The sequence below is a fragment of the Panonychus citri genome, unplaced genomic scaffold (assembly GCF_014898815.1).
Source record: "Panonychus citri isolate SS breed McGregor unplaced genomic scaffold, ASM1489881v1 Contig00139, whole genome shotgun sequence".
In the NCBI taxonomy this organism is placed as follows: Eukaryota; Metazoa; Arthropoda; class Arachnida; order Trombidiformes; family Tetranychidae; genus Panonychus; species Panonychus citri.
In genome coordinates, this window is record NW_026515544.1 from 1,887,914 (window position 1) to 1,903,201 (window position 15,288).

Below are 15,288 nucleotides of genomic sequence, written 5' to 3' on the forward strand. Positions count from 1 at the left end.
AACAAACAACAATTTTTGGGTAAAGTTGAATCATAATAGTAATTTATTAATTGTCCTCCCAGTTACCTTGAAACTTTATATATTTTATCATGATATCATGATAATTTCAATTCATTGAAAATATCATAATATTTGATAATAATAAAAGCTGATGTCAGATATTTGCTTGATTGTTGTTGTTTCAACAACCTTAGTTTTTGGATTCAGGTTAAGATGAAAAAAAAAATAAGCAACAATGATGATGAGGACTCTTTGTGTTAAAGCCCAGGTAAACATGATGGTGATGAGGATGAGGATGATAATAAAGGGATGATGATGATGATGATGAAGGTTTTGATGATGTTAATAATAAGTAAATTGTTGGTTTTCATTGACAACCTACGCATAAATGATAATAACAATCAACATACACAAACAATACAGAGATGAACAAAAAGTTTCCAGGTTGAATTACATGTTAATTTTGTTTATCATCTTCATCATCATCATAATTGTCATCTTTTCATTTTTTTTTTCTTGCAAGATAAAGATGAGGATGAAATTGTTTTCCTTATTTACAATCAAATCATCATCATCATCAGTAAAAATCATCAACCACTTTGCACAAACAATTGAAATACAATTAAACTTGTAATCTAATTTGGTTTTGCATTTCCAATTGTTCAACGATACAGAATTAAATTTTTTTCCTCTCTTCTTGTATCAACAATTTAGCAAATTAAAAGAAGAGCAATCAAAAAATGTACCAATAGATTTTGAAGATAATTATTATTAGAAACTTGTTCTTATTATACCAACGATGAATTTTCATTTGATTCGGTTGAGATTCGAGTTTGTATCTTGTCGCTTCGTCGCTTTGTTCAGACTCGAAAGAAACTTTTGGAAGGAAATCAGAAACGATTAAACTTCTCATTAGAACAGAATTTTTCTTAATCATGAGTAGATTAATCATCACTTGAATCCTTTAATCTTTTTCAGAATGAGAAATTTGTTGTTTTCATCTAATCATCATGTTTATTACATTGTAATAATAATGATCTTTTTTTATTACATTCACTTTGACTATTTGCAGACAATGTGAATGGACGATAAAGTGTAATGATGATGATATAAATTCAGGTAAGAATATGAAAAGATGATGAAAAACAAGGCAGACAGAGAAAGAGACAAGGGAACAAAGAGGAAGATGATGAGGTAATGATGGAGAAAAAAAAATACTCATGCTAATAATGATCATGATGGAACTTGGAAAAGTTGAAGAAAAAAGTTCCAAGAGTTAATTCAATGGTCATTATTTGGACTGAGTTTTTTTTTCTTGTTCATTATTTTTGTTAAGATTTCCAAACTTTGTCTTATTCTGGTTTCAATCAAATCTCAGGTTTTACATGGAGTAGTTATAATTTCATCTGATGATAATGGTAACAAATATGAATCTAAATTCTGAAAATTCCTGTTTTTCTTTCCTTTCCTATTCTGGAAATTCTGGTTCTCATATTTATCTTACTCACTCTATGACCATATTCATCTTACATGATAATATTTATCTTCTCGTTTCATTGACATATTTATCTCTCTCTCTCTCTCTCTCTCTCTCTTCTCTCTATGTTTATCTAAATCAGAGGGGGAAAAGTTTCAACAATCATCATGAAAATGTAATTCATCATCTAAATCATATTCATACATTTGATTGGTGATCAGATTATCAACCTTAATGATTGATTATATAACAAATTGTTCATCATGATTATTAACACGATTAACTAATAACACACAATTTATAATCACTTCAAATTATCATTAGGTTATTGATGTTCATGTTTTTATGACTTAATTATTCAATTCCAGTGATTAACAACAATTAAGTTACCCTGACAACTAATCATTTGATCATTATCATTATTATATTTTTCTTTATGTACAATCAAAAATTAGCCAACTCAAATTGTTGACGAAACATAAACAATTAGTAAATTTAATAATTAACAAAACCTGATAAATTTTCAATCGATTTCGTTGAGAAGAGAAACTTTTTCTTTCTGTCTTCGAAGTTACAATCGAAACAAAAAAAAAGTTCTACTTGAAAAGTTGATCATGATACTGATTCAATTCATCTTTCTCTTCATCATCATTCACCTGAGGCCATTAAACCGTCAACATTGTTACTTTTTAATAGATTATTTTGTTTGCTGATCAAACTTTCGATTTCGATAAAGTCAACAAACTTTTTCGAAACTTTTTTTCTGGCATTATCGTCCAGGTAACCAAAGGAAATACAATGATGAAATTTTCTCTCTCATTCTCATCACCATTATCGTCATCATTTACCTGAATGATTTTTATCGTTAATGATGAAGACAACAAACTAAATTAAAACGGAAACAAGGTTCAACTTTTTCTCGCTTTTCAAATAGTTTTTGTGTTTACATTGTTGACAAAAGAGGATGTTGATTTATCACCATGGTTACCTGTTGATTTTGATCATCTTCATCATCACAATTTCACTAATGATGGTGATTAATGTTGATCAACTTTTCTAATCTAATTAAATATAGTTATCAGGTTGACAGAATCTTATTGATGGTTTTCATTATTTTTGATGAAACATTTTCTTTTCGTATAAGAAATTAATTGATTAGTAACTGATAATCAACTTGATTAACTGTATTCTGATGACCATGAATCCGTTTCATTATCTAATTAAATGGTAACAATCAGTAAATCAAGCAAATGTATAAATAATCAAATGAATATACAGTTGATTAAATCAACTTAATTTGTTACACTAATGACAAGTTTATATTATCATTGATGTGGTCACCATTTTGATTATCATTATCATTGTTTATTGAGTAAATAATTGTATCATCCTCATTGATAATGGAGGATGTTGATAATTAAAGTGATGATAAACAGGATGATGATAATTATGGTTTGACACTTTGATTAGTTAATTTAGTTACGATCGTAGCAACTAATCAACATCATTTATCTTTCCATATGGTTTATAATGTAGTTTAGTTTAATACAAGAAAATCAATTGATTGTTAACACTCATTGGAAACCAATTTAAGACTAATCAACAATATAAACATCCGCTGGTGATGAAATTGATGAGGATCAAGATGAAGATGATGATATATTTATGTTGTGGGTGGTACACCATCATCATTATCATTGTTATCATTATAACAATTTCATCAATTGATATTAGTTTATTTTGCCTTTTAATCAATTTAATTATCGATTAACATAATCAATTTTACTTATGTGTTTACTTTAATGTTTAATCCTTAATAACATTAGGCTCAACAATCAACATTGTAAATGATGATAGTGATTAAGATAAACATCCTATTGCAATTTGATTGTGTACAGTTTAAATTTCAATTAAATGAGTAAACATATTGCCCAATGAAAAAGAGCTGATAACAATTAAGACAATTAAAACCCATTTACTGGGCAGTTAAGGTTTGATCAGGAGGAGGAAAAGTTTAAATTGCAATCTGGTTAATTGCTATTGAGAAACAAATAGTTTAACATCTGATTAACTATTTAATCTCATTTCGGATAATAACAATGAGATTAAGTTTTGCATAATCTCAGGGATAAACATGATGAGGCTCAGGATGATGATGATGATGATGGAGGATCAGGATGATGAGGCCCAATGATGATTAGGAAGAGGAAAATATTTTGTATCCTTTTTTTTTCTCAATCTTTTTATATGCATGAAACTGATTCGGTGTTTACCTTATCGTAATTAATCACCATCATCATCATGTAATCGTCATGATTCATGATGATAAATATCTCATGGAATGACTCAGCCACTTACTCATCATTCATGGTTGTAAACATGAATGAAATCATTTCATTCTGGTTATAATCATGAATGAACTTTTTTTTTCATTTTATGAACTGAAAAGTTTTGCCATCATCATGGTAATTAACATTTACTACGTTTTTCAAATTCAATTGATTATGTTTTGCTTTTTTCGTTCATAAAACTTATTAACTGATTAACTAATTTTTCTTTCCTTGATGATCAAATACATAACAATCAATAACAATTAAAGTTAATTTAACATCAACAACTTTTTGATTTATTTCTCTTTCTTTAATCAAATCACCATGAAATCTTAAATTACCTTTCATATCCTTGGTAATTACATTATTTCCTGGTAATAATTGTGTTAATTAAAGTGCAAACAATTAACCTGAACACCAATACAATAGCAGCGAATGAACAAAAAAAAAGTTCAACAATTAATTTCGCGATTAAGTTTATTGTTAATCCATTGTTGATTAAATCATATTACTAATTGTAATTGAAATATCTGATGATTAATCAATGAATACAATATGTTGTTGTTATTATTATTGTTGTTGTTTAATTAATACTTATAATTGTTAGACAATTTAATCAATAAAATGATAATCAAACAGGTGAATAGGAATTGATTGTTAACCTTTAAATCAATTATGATTAACGGTAATTATTTACACATCTTAATCATTTTCCATCACAATCTTAGCTTAATCAACTCTAAATGAGGTGACAACGATTCCAATGATTGGCCTAAACCAAAGACAATTAACTAATCATGATAATAACAATTATAATCAAGAGTATCTCTTGTGTTTACCTTGGCTTATTTATCCAATTCAATACTCAATATTATCAGTGAAACAATCAACAGCAATTAAAAGGTAATCAAAATACAAAATTCCAACAACAATTAAACGAAAACTTAATTTACCATCAATACAAATCATCTGACTAATTGTTGCCTTTTTTTGGTGTAAATATCTAATTACAATTAGAGATGATTAAATAGCTTTCCGGTTACATGATATATATATTTAATCACTTGCAATCTAATCGTGATTAAGTGAAATGAAATGAATGCTAATTGCAATTAAGAAGTGGTAATAATCAACTTTAAATTGTCAATGTAATTAACCATCATCGATTGATTAAAATTAATCATGATTAGGACAAAAAAAAAATATTAATATGAAAAGTATATTTATTTATATATTTGATTGAGAGATTAAAAAAAAAGTTGACAGTTTATTAATCATTGATTGATTGTGGTTAATGATTAAGTTATCGTTAATGATTAGTAAAGTTAAATAGTCATAGTTTCAGTCAATCAATCAGTTAATTATCATCAATGATTAACCTGGATAATGTTTACATAGAGTAAACCAGTCAGGTAAATTATTGAATGAGAATTGATTGACAATCAAATTAATTCAAAGAAAAATAAACTGATTTAATTAATTAATTTCAGAGGTTTTTGATTAAATTATCTTCAAGTTTCAAAACTTTTAATTGCTACAATCGATTCTGATTATGTATTGATACAAAACCAAATCAATGAAAACTTTTTCCTTAATACAAATCAATCTTTATAAACGTTTAATTGTAATTGTGTTGGCTTGAAGTTGAACAACAACAATTAAAACTAAATAATCAAATCAGATCAAATTTGAGGCCTACAACAATCAAGGTGAAATCAATTTAACATTTAATTGTCAATAGTAAACACTGTTGTTAATCAATGATGATCATAACTAAATTGAAACTCAATTGCAATATTATTATTATTAATTGTTAATCATTTGCAAATATTAAATGTAATCAGAAATGTAATCAAAAATAAAATCAAGGATAATCATTTATTGAGAAAGCAAGAAGAAACAATTAAGATGCTGATCAACCTGTTAATCAGATTAACCATTGAGTAAACAATTTACTTTAACCCAGAGAGAAAATCAAACAATTAAATCAAACAATTTAATAACAAGAAGAAGAAATAAAATTAAATAAAGTTCTAGAAGCTAATCCAATAGTTTAAAGCTAATATTAGATTAATTAAATATTCTAGTTGAGGAGAAAAACTTTTCTTCAACAAATAACAAGGTAAATCCTTGAATCGCCCGGGGCAATATATAAATACACAGGTAAATAAGTTAACTTAATAGGCTCTTTTTGTATTGTTATTTTTTAGCTACTAGATTTTTCCAGGTAAATAAATCAAAGGTATTTATCATCTTATAGATATAAATAATAATAATATAAATGATACCTGATATTTTCTGGGTTCAAAATTTTACCGTTACAATGACACGTGAAGATTAAGGTTAACAGATTAACGGATTATCATTATTATTATGCATTAATTTGGCTATTTGGATGGTTAATAGTTGTGAGCACAATTTAAATTGTATTATTATTATTATCCACTGACCTGGGAATTTATTATTTACCTGGTTACATAGTTTTCCCATAGACTTTAATATGATAATAAATGTGATTTTAATATGCAAATATTACCATTGGTATTTATTGTGATACTTAATCATAATGTCAATGTGATATTTAATTTAATGGTAAATTGCTCTGCCCTGGGATAACAATAATAATCAGTTAATTGTTAATCATAATCAGACAATTTCATATATATATTAATATTTTATAATGATACAGTTTGGGAAAAAAACAAAGATGATTACAATCAAATCAATTGGTTATAGTTAATGGTCAGTTATTATTATCATGTCCAAATGATTATCTTTTTGTTTTTGATTGTTATTAAATCTGAGAAATTATCATTAAATGATTTGTTTTCAAGTTTTAAATTAACTTATTATTATTACATAAACATTAATTTTCATGGTTTAATTGTTGATGTTGAGCAATTAATCATTTTATTGGAAAACAACAATTAACAGTTAACTTTTTTTTTTGCTCATTTTTTTTTCGTATTTCAAATTTTTAAAGGTCAACAAGGGAAACTTTTGTAATTACAGTTATTTATAAATTGCAATTGGAAACTGGGGGCCATAGGTCATCATCCAATGGTCAATAAATTTAATCTTCTGTCACAAATTGGACAATTGAATAATAGACTGACCGAATCGTTGATCGATTTCCATGTCGATTAGATTTGGACAATAAAGGTAACAACAATTAACGAATATACTATATTTAGAGATGAACAATAAATGGATTGGAAGTAAAGTTTTGTCCATTAGAAGAGTGAAAAAAGTTTCTCTTTACCTTTTACCTTTTACCTGGAAAAGAAAGTACAACGTCAATTGGAATGTGAAAGTTACCTTCAAGTGACCCAATAGATTGACTAATTTCTAATGGTCAGTTTGAGGTCAGTTAATGGTTTAACCCTTAGGGGGTGGTAAAGGTTATCAGTGGTATCCACAGGTAGAGAGATGAACAGTATTAACCATTTAAAGGTTAATAATAAATTACTTACTGTCCAGTTATCAGTTGGTATCATTGATTGTGTTTGTCAGTGTCTCTGTTAATTGTTGTTGTTGGTTAGTTAATGATTAGGTTTTAGTTTTCTTGACAAAACAAATTGCGATCACACAGCAATCAAATTTTACCTGATAACTGAAATCACCCCAAGTAATAGATTGATAACAATCAATGGTAACCAAGTGACAAGAATTAAAATTAACTAGAGACAACAACAACTGATACTAAATTTCATGATAAATGTTAGTTAATCATCATGGTAATCAATTGAAATTAAACATTTGATCAATCACCTAATCAACAATTTCAATAAATTTCAACTTCTCAACTTTAACTAAGCTTGAAATTGGAAAACACTAATTTCCTGAGATCCATTGATTGTTGATCATTCAGCTGATTGTCAGAAATAAATGATTGTTGTTGTTGTTGTTTACATTGATTGTTGGAATACAATTACAATTGTATTGGTTTCGATTGAATGTAGAAATACAATTTCAATGATAATAAAAAGTTCGTGAAGTGAATCTCAATTTGATTTGATGTTTTCTTTTCTATGGAAAATATAAAACCAAAGACTAACTGTACTTTTCCATCCTCATCCTTGTTATTATCCTGATGATCACCAGCAATTCCCATGAAGTGGGTAACTTGTGGTAAATCATTGGAACCGATTCTTTAATCATCTCTCTTGGTTATCAGTTCGTTACAGAGAAGCAGAAAAAAAGTAAATTAACTCACAAAGGTAATAATAACAATCGTTTTCATCTTCATCCTCATGAAAATTGATATAAAATTCATGAGAATTGGTGGAATTAATTTCTTACAATGAATCCCAATTGACTCTTACAACGGGAAATTACAATTATCAGAAACTTGAGAATGATAAACTTTGTAAAACAAGTAAATATTTAAATTGTTACTCATTTAATTGCTTTTGTAATCAGCTGATTATGTTATGTGATTGTAATTTCACTCATTTCATTCATAAGGATATTTAATCAACTATTAATTAACTATTAACACAGGAATGACTCATTTAATGTGAGTAATAAGTTAATTGTTTCACAAACGTATTCAAATTCAAGGTTTTGTTTTTAATTTCATTTTCATTCAGACAATTTAAATTCACTTGAAAATCAAATGATTCAGGTAAACAATTAGTTAACTGTTACAACAAACCTGTTATAATAATAATCATCATAACCTTCAAATGGACTTAACAATCAACACCATTGGTAACAATTAAGAGTTTTAATTTCCTGATTGGTTAAATTACTCAGATTTTTTCAAAGTAATCAAGTTACACTTAAAATGATTAACTTATTATTTGATTGGTATGGAAAAAAAAATATTAATAATAATTAGTAAATTGAATCTACAATTGAAATTACTAACATTGAAATATTTTTCCACAAGAAAATAAACTCAAACAATTAACTAATTAGATTGTAAATTGTTTACATTTTTGAGCAATTTAATATTTTCCAGGAACGTATTCAAAAAATCCCATAAAGATAAATAGTAATCATGGTAATTCATTGAAAACAATTACAACAATCATTAAGGTTTAATCATAATCTAGTTACACGACAATTAAACTAATTGTCTGGTAGTTTATGATAACAATCATGATCACGGACGATTAACAATTGTTGAGATACATAATATCAGGAAGAAGATGAAACAAAACAAAACAAAAATGATCAACAATCAAGGACAATGTTTCATGTTGATTAAGTGTCTATTTATATCATTCTGATGATTGTTGATAATCATCATTGTTGATTGTCCTTGTCAATTAACAAATAAAGGTTATAATCATTGTCTCTGTGTAAATTTTATCATTGTTACAATTATAATAATATAATTGTCACCACTCCTCAGGGTAACAGGAAGTTAATTGGTTAGTTAGTTGATTTAGTTATCATGGAATCATTTCAAATCTAATTAACTTTGGCTTTCTTTTTAATTGCGACAATTTAATTAGGCTTCAGAAAATCAAGTTAATCACTTGCTGTATATGATAAATACAACAATCAGCTAGTTAATTGTTGAAAACTTGCTGAGTTAATTTAATAATAAAATTGATCCATCAAAATAAAAATCCCAACAATAAACTTTTAATTGTTAACCCAATTGTCAACAATTTATCAATTGAATTTTTTGTCAACTCTTAACAAAACAATCAACAGTTAATTGTACCAATAAAAGTGATTAATCAATAAATTGTGTTTTTATTAAACAATTGAAACTTTCAAGATTCAAATTTTCAATGATAATTAACTGATTGTAAATTATTTTTAAATTATTTGCAGGAATCAAATGATCATCAGGAGCAATTAAACTGAAAATGTCACTCAAATGGTCCGTTGATTAAATTAACATTCATTATGTTGATTAACTTAACCGTAACCATAATCATGACAAATGAAAAATTTAAATCATCAACATCCCTTGCGGGTTAATGATAACAATTAAAAACAGAAAACATTAATTAAGCTCAACCATAATAATAATACAAAAACTAATTAATAACAGTGAAAATTTTTAAGTGAATGTGAAACTAAATTAAATATTTGAATTGAATAAAATATTAAATTCAATAATGAAAAAGCATTAGGCAAATGTTTGATTGTAAAAATCATTAACAGTTAATATTAAATTCAAGTAATTTAATTGTTTACAATTGGCTATTGTTTCCTTATTTACTGTGTTTATTATCAAACAGAAATAATAATCAACAATAACAATTGATAATTATCATTATTATTATTGTCGTTGTTCAATCAACTGTCCAAATAATGTTATTGTCACATTTATGGATTTTTTGTCTTCATGATAATAACGATAAAAAAATGGACAATGTTATTATTGTGATAATTAATATAATGATGATCATTTGGAAACAAATAATCAACGGTAACTGTGTTCATTTTTATTATTATCGGGGATTGAAATTAAAGGTGAATTGTTTAATTGCAAACAATCAAGAAGATTAGGAAAGAGAAACCTGATTGTCAGTGTTTTATCATCATCCCATCATCATCATCATGCTCTGTCTGGTGAAAAGGCTTTTGTATTAGTCTGTGGTGGTAAAAGTGAGGTGGGTTGAAGAAACTAGGGAAACAGGGTAGAGAGAGAGAGATGATGATGATGATGATGATGATGAGGTGGGTTAGGGAGGGAAAGAGAAGATGAAAGTTACGTCAAGAGAGAAAAATCTAAAGGTAGGAAAGTGGAAATCAAGGTGAGAGTAGATGTAGAGATTTGAAAGAAAAGCCTATGAGAAAAGATTATGGAACCTGTTTGACAACATTCCGGTATTACCTGGATGAGAGAAAGAGAGAGAAGGTGAGTTGCTCACTTTTTTCTCTCTCACTCTTTATGCATCATCATCATCATCATCATCGTCTGATGCTCATCATCATCTCTTTGATGCAATTCGACTTTTTCTTCTGTGTTGGTGACCTTAACTTTGACTTTGCACGCGCCTTCCAAAGGGAAACCTTCCTCTTCTCTATTGGGCTTAACGTTCATTTTTGACGGATTATTGGGTTTGTTGTTATTATTATCATCATCATCATCACAAAAGGAGGATAAACTTTCATGAGTTAAAATGAAAACAGCAATTGAAGCTGTGGAGGCAGTGGAAGAGGGAAAATAGGGAAAGAGAGAGAGAGAGAGATGATGATGATGATGAAAGGGAGGACGGAAAAGACAGATAGAGATGAAACTCAAAAATGAGTCAGAATCATCTATGAGCGTGATGATGATTCCATCATCTTTATCAGCATCATCAATGAGACTTTCTCTCTTTGTGATGAAAATTGATGGACAATGATGGCAACGGAAGCTTTTGAAACGGAGGAAAAAAAATTCACAATTCACATGAAGCGGGAAAAAATATCTATGGGATATTTTACATAATATCAACAAAGAGAGAGATAGAGAGAAAGACAGATGATGATGAGAAGGAGGCGGAAACATATTAACCAAAAAGGGAGCATTTGGTGACTCATTCGATTACTGAATTACTCATAGGAATCGATTGGAATCGATAACATTACAAACAAATTATGAAACAAAAAGATATTATCGAAACACTAATGATTATCATTAAACAAACATTAACCACAACAATCTAAAAATACAACACAATTAAAATTATCATTATATTAATAGTAATTCTAATTATGGTAATAATTTAATTGTGATTATTAGGTTTGTTTGTTTTTTACTTCAACTGATATGAGAAAAGGTTAATCATAAAAAAAGTATAAAACTTTGATTAAATTGTTGTATTAACATGGATAGTGAAATTTTACCAATAACAATCAATTGATTTGATTATGATTAGTTGAAGGATTCTTCTGGTTTCACTAATTTAACTCTAAGTTGATACTTAACCATGAAAATGGTATTGGTTACGATTGGTAGCAATTAATTAAATTAGTAACTTCAAATTACAATCAATAGATAAAAAACAACAACAACAACACAACAGTAATAATAATAAAAAGATAACTACTAACTACTCATCATCATTATCACCACCACCACCATTGGGTTGATGATAATGATGATTATAATTTAGGAAAGTTACCTCTTCAATTTAACTAACAAGTTTAAATTGCTGTTACTCCGGTCTAATGGTCATGGGGAAGATGAAGAGAGAGGAGGAGGATAAATGTTCAGTTATGATGAAGAAGAGGATGAGGAGGAGGATGAAGAGGATGCTCTTCAGAGGAAGGAGCATCTTTTCATTACTCTTGACCCCTAATGATAGCAATTGGGAGTTTAGTCTCTCTCTCTCTCTCTCCCCTGAAAGTCATCATCATCTTCATCTTTTCCTCATCAGTATTCAATGAGTCATACTTGTGATGATGATGATGATGATGATGATAAACTGTAAATGGTTAATGTGTTAATATATTCACAGTTAAGTTGATCCTTTTTTAAAGGGAAAGATGTAAATGTTTAAAGATGTTGATTCATTTGAATGATAAAAAACAAATCATGATCCGCATCCCAAAATCCTAATCAACAATCCGTTGATAAATTGCTTTAGATTTAATCATCAATATAATTAATGATTTACCATTATGATCAGTTGATTGTCTTCATCTCCATTTTATCTCTCTGTGGTTGTCTCTCTCTCTCTCTCCTTTTGATTCTGTTATAATTAAATTGAATAGAGAAAAAAAAATTTATATCATTCTAATTAGTTATTGAATATTAAAGATTCCTGGAATCAATCATTTTCCCAGTGTGAAAGTTGATTAATTAAATTGTTCATTATTTAAGGTGAAAGGTAAATAAATTTTCAAATTATTATACTGTTAACATGATAATTAAAATTGATTGACATGATTGATAAGCTTTATATTATTTAAGTGATTATTATTATAATGGAAAACAATTAACTGCCTTTTGGACATTTAAACTTTTTTTCATTGGTTTGATTGTCAGTGGGAAACAAGATTAGATTATTATCAAAATGATTTATTAATTGTTGAGGAAATGATAGTTGTTATTGTCTAAAGATAAATCAATTAAATGTTAGTTTGGGTTATTTGTTTTCCTTTAACGTACACAAATCATGACAATTAACTTAAATCATGATCATTGTTATTTATATTGAGAGAAAAGTTGTTCAAGTGTTCAAATTAATTGTGATTAAGGTTAATTTAAATTGCGGGGACTCTTAATAAGCCTTATTATTAGTGTGTTAATATTATAGTAAATTAATTTATATGTTATTTAGTTAATTGTCATTGATTGTAAGTGAATGAGTAAGATGAATGATAACCAAATTAATTAAGAAAATCATTTTTTTCCCCGGAATTGAATTGACTGATTAAGATAAAAATAGTTAATTATAAATAACGGGATTTTTTTATACTTAACTAATACTTGATATCATCAATATCTTATATGTGTATGATTTAGATGATTAATTTGATTGCAATGAATTATGTGTGTTACGTTAATTCAATTTTCTAGGTTAAATTGTTTACCATAAATATCTCAATGATTCACTTGACGCATACTTAACTTTCATCTAATCGCTAAATCAATGATATTAATTGTGTAATTATGAAATAGTAATCATTTCAAATGAGTATATTTACCTGATTGTTAATTGTATTTACCTTAATTCTTGAGTTTCGTTGAGAATTTACCGCCTCAATGTAAACAATTTACGATTTAAATCTCATTTGTTATTTAAATTATCTCACATTCAGACAAACGACAACAATTAATGGATGTTAAATTGTTGTTTCATTTGAGAAAGGATTTGAATCTAATAATGAAAGAATCATAAAAATTATCATCATGATGAAAATGATTTTCCAATAATGAAAACCGATTGATAATCAACAAGAAATCAAAGGTTATAATGAGAGTTAATGGTTGAGTTGATTTTGTTTTTGATCCTTTGATTGGCCTTTTGATGGAAAGCAATAAGCAATTTAATCAATTGGAAAACATTGAAATCTAAAAATGTGAAAAGAAAAGGAAATGATATGTATCAGTATATTAGCGATAGAAATGAAAATAAATAGTTAATCATAATCATTGAATAGTTATTACTTTTGATTACCTTTGGTAGGCCAGAGTATGTTTGTTTGATAAATAACTGGTTCTTGTTATTTATCATTAACCACAATCAACTGATCACTTCATACTCAAATGAGTATGATTACCTTTATCAAGTCAATTAACTTAAGCAAAAAGAAAGTCATTGGCGTCCTCATCAAAGAAATTAATTGAACAACTTTCTCTTTTCCTTTCCATCATCATGATATTATCGTTGTTGATTAGTGGCAGTTGTATTGTTGATTACTGTAAATTGGTGCAGTAAAAGGTAATCAAACCATTGGTAATAATGTTTGATTGTATTACATGAATCGGAGATGTTGATGATGATGGGTAACAATTTCCCCTGGTACATGGTGCATATACTTTTCAACAGGTTCCTCTTTTCCTTTGGTGTATTATCGGTGATTAAGAAAGTTAATGAGGTTAAATAGTCAACTTGATTAGAAAATAATTTTCCTTTTGTCAAATGAATCCATAAATCCAAGAGTTAATGATTTGGTGGAAGAAAAATTGAAAATCAAGCTTGATTGGCTTTTCCATTCTCCTTCTGTGTGATTTTCCTTGGTTACTTTGTGATTGTATAACATGAATATTATCCTTCTAAATCATCCAAATAAGCAATTTGATTTAGAGTAGAATTGACATTTGAAAGAATAGAAGAAAAAAAAGAGAAAAGAATTAGAAAAATTAATCTTCAAGCTCTTCAATATATTACCGGTGTTTCCAAGCCGATTCATTTAGATTCTGGTAAAGTGATTTAGATCCGATGATAGAGACAAATGATAGATGACAGTTAAGATGATTGTTAAGGAAATGACGGAATATTTAACTGATTAAATCTAATTCCAAGAGGAGAGAGAGAGAGAGTTAATTGCTTCAGGTTTGTTTAGATTTACAATTCCAATTTTGATTTGTCGGCTTGATCCATTTCCTTATTATTCAACCATCAGATTAACTCCAAACCACCATGAGAGAATTAATCAGTACCCACACATGGATGATTCAGAATAAATAATAATTCCAATGATAATAGTAATCAAGTTACAAGAGATAATTAAGAAAATAGAGAAACAAAAACAATTAACTCAACAATTTAATCAAAGAAGAGAAAAAAATTCTCAATACCCTTAACGCCCTCTATGAATTCGTATACAAACTAATCTTTTATCGATCCAAAACAAACAGATAATTTATCTTAATTGTGACCTTTAAATAATGGAAAATTTAACCCGACAATTAATTAATTGTTCAATTCAACTGAACACTACTTTGGATCTAGATTATATTCCAGACTTAAAATCGATTCAGTTCACTCAGTTAAGTTTAATTTTCTTTCCATAACCAATATCGAGTATCTTGTTGTATCCAATATCTTTTAGCGATTGTTTTGATTTTTTTGA

At 27.6% G+C, this 15,288-nt stretch overlaps 1 long non-coding RNA gene across 5 annotated transcripts; it reads right to left on the reverse strand.

The window, feature by feature from the left end:
* Positions 1-6,348: 6,348 nt before the first annotated feature.
* Positions 6,349-15,215, reverse strand: LOC128394469 (uncharacterized). Of its 5 annotated transcripts, none has more exons than XR_008326371.1 (4): positions 14,604-15,215; positions 13,890-14,488; positions 13,438-13,783; positions 6,349-12,458 (listed from the first exon to the last, which is right to left on the reverse strand). It is a non-coding gene; the product is annotated as an uncharacterized LOC128394469 (long non-coding RNA). The 5 variants fall into 5 exon arrangements; XR_008326370.1 differs by having other exon boundaries at positions 13,417-13,783; XR_008326373.1 differs by having other exon boundaries at positions 6,349-10,402; positions 10,613-13,783.
* Between the last annotated feature and the right edge of the window lie 73 nt (positions 15,216-15,288).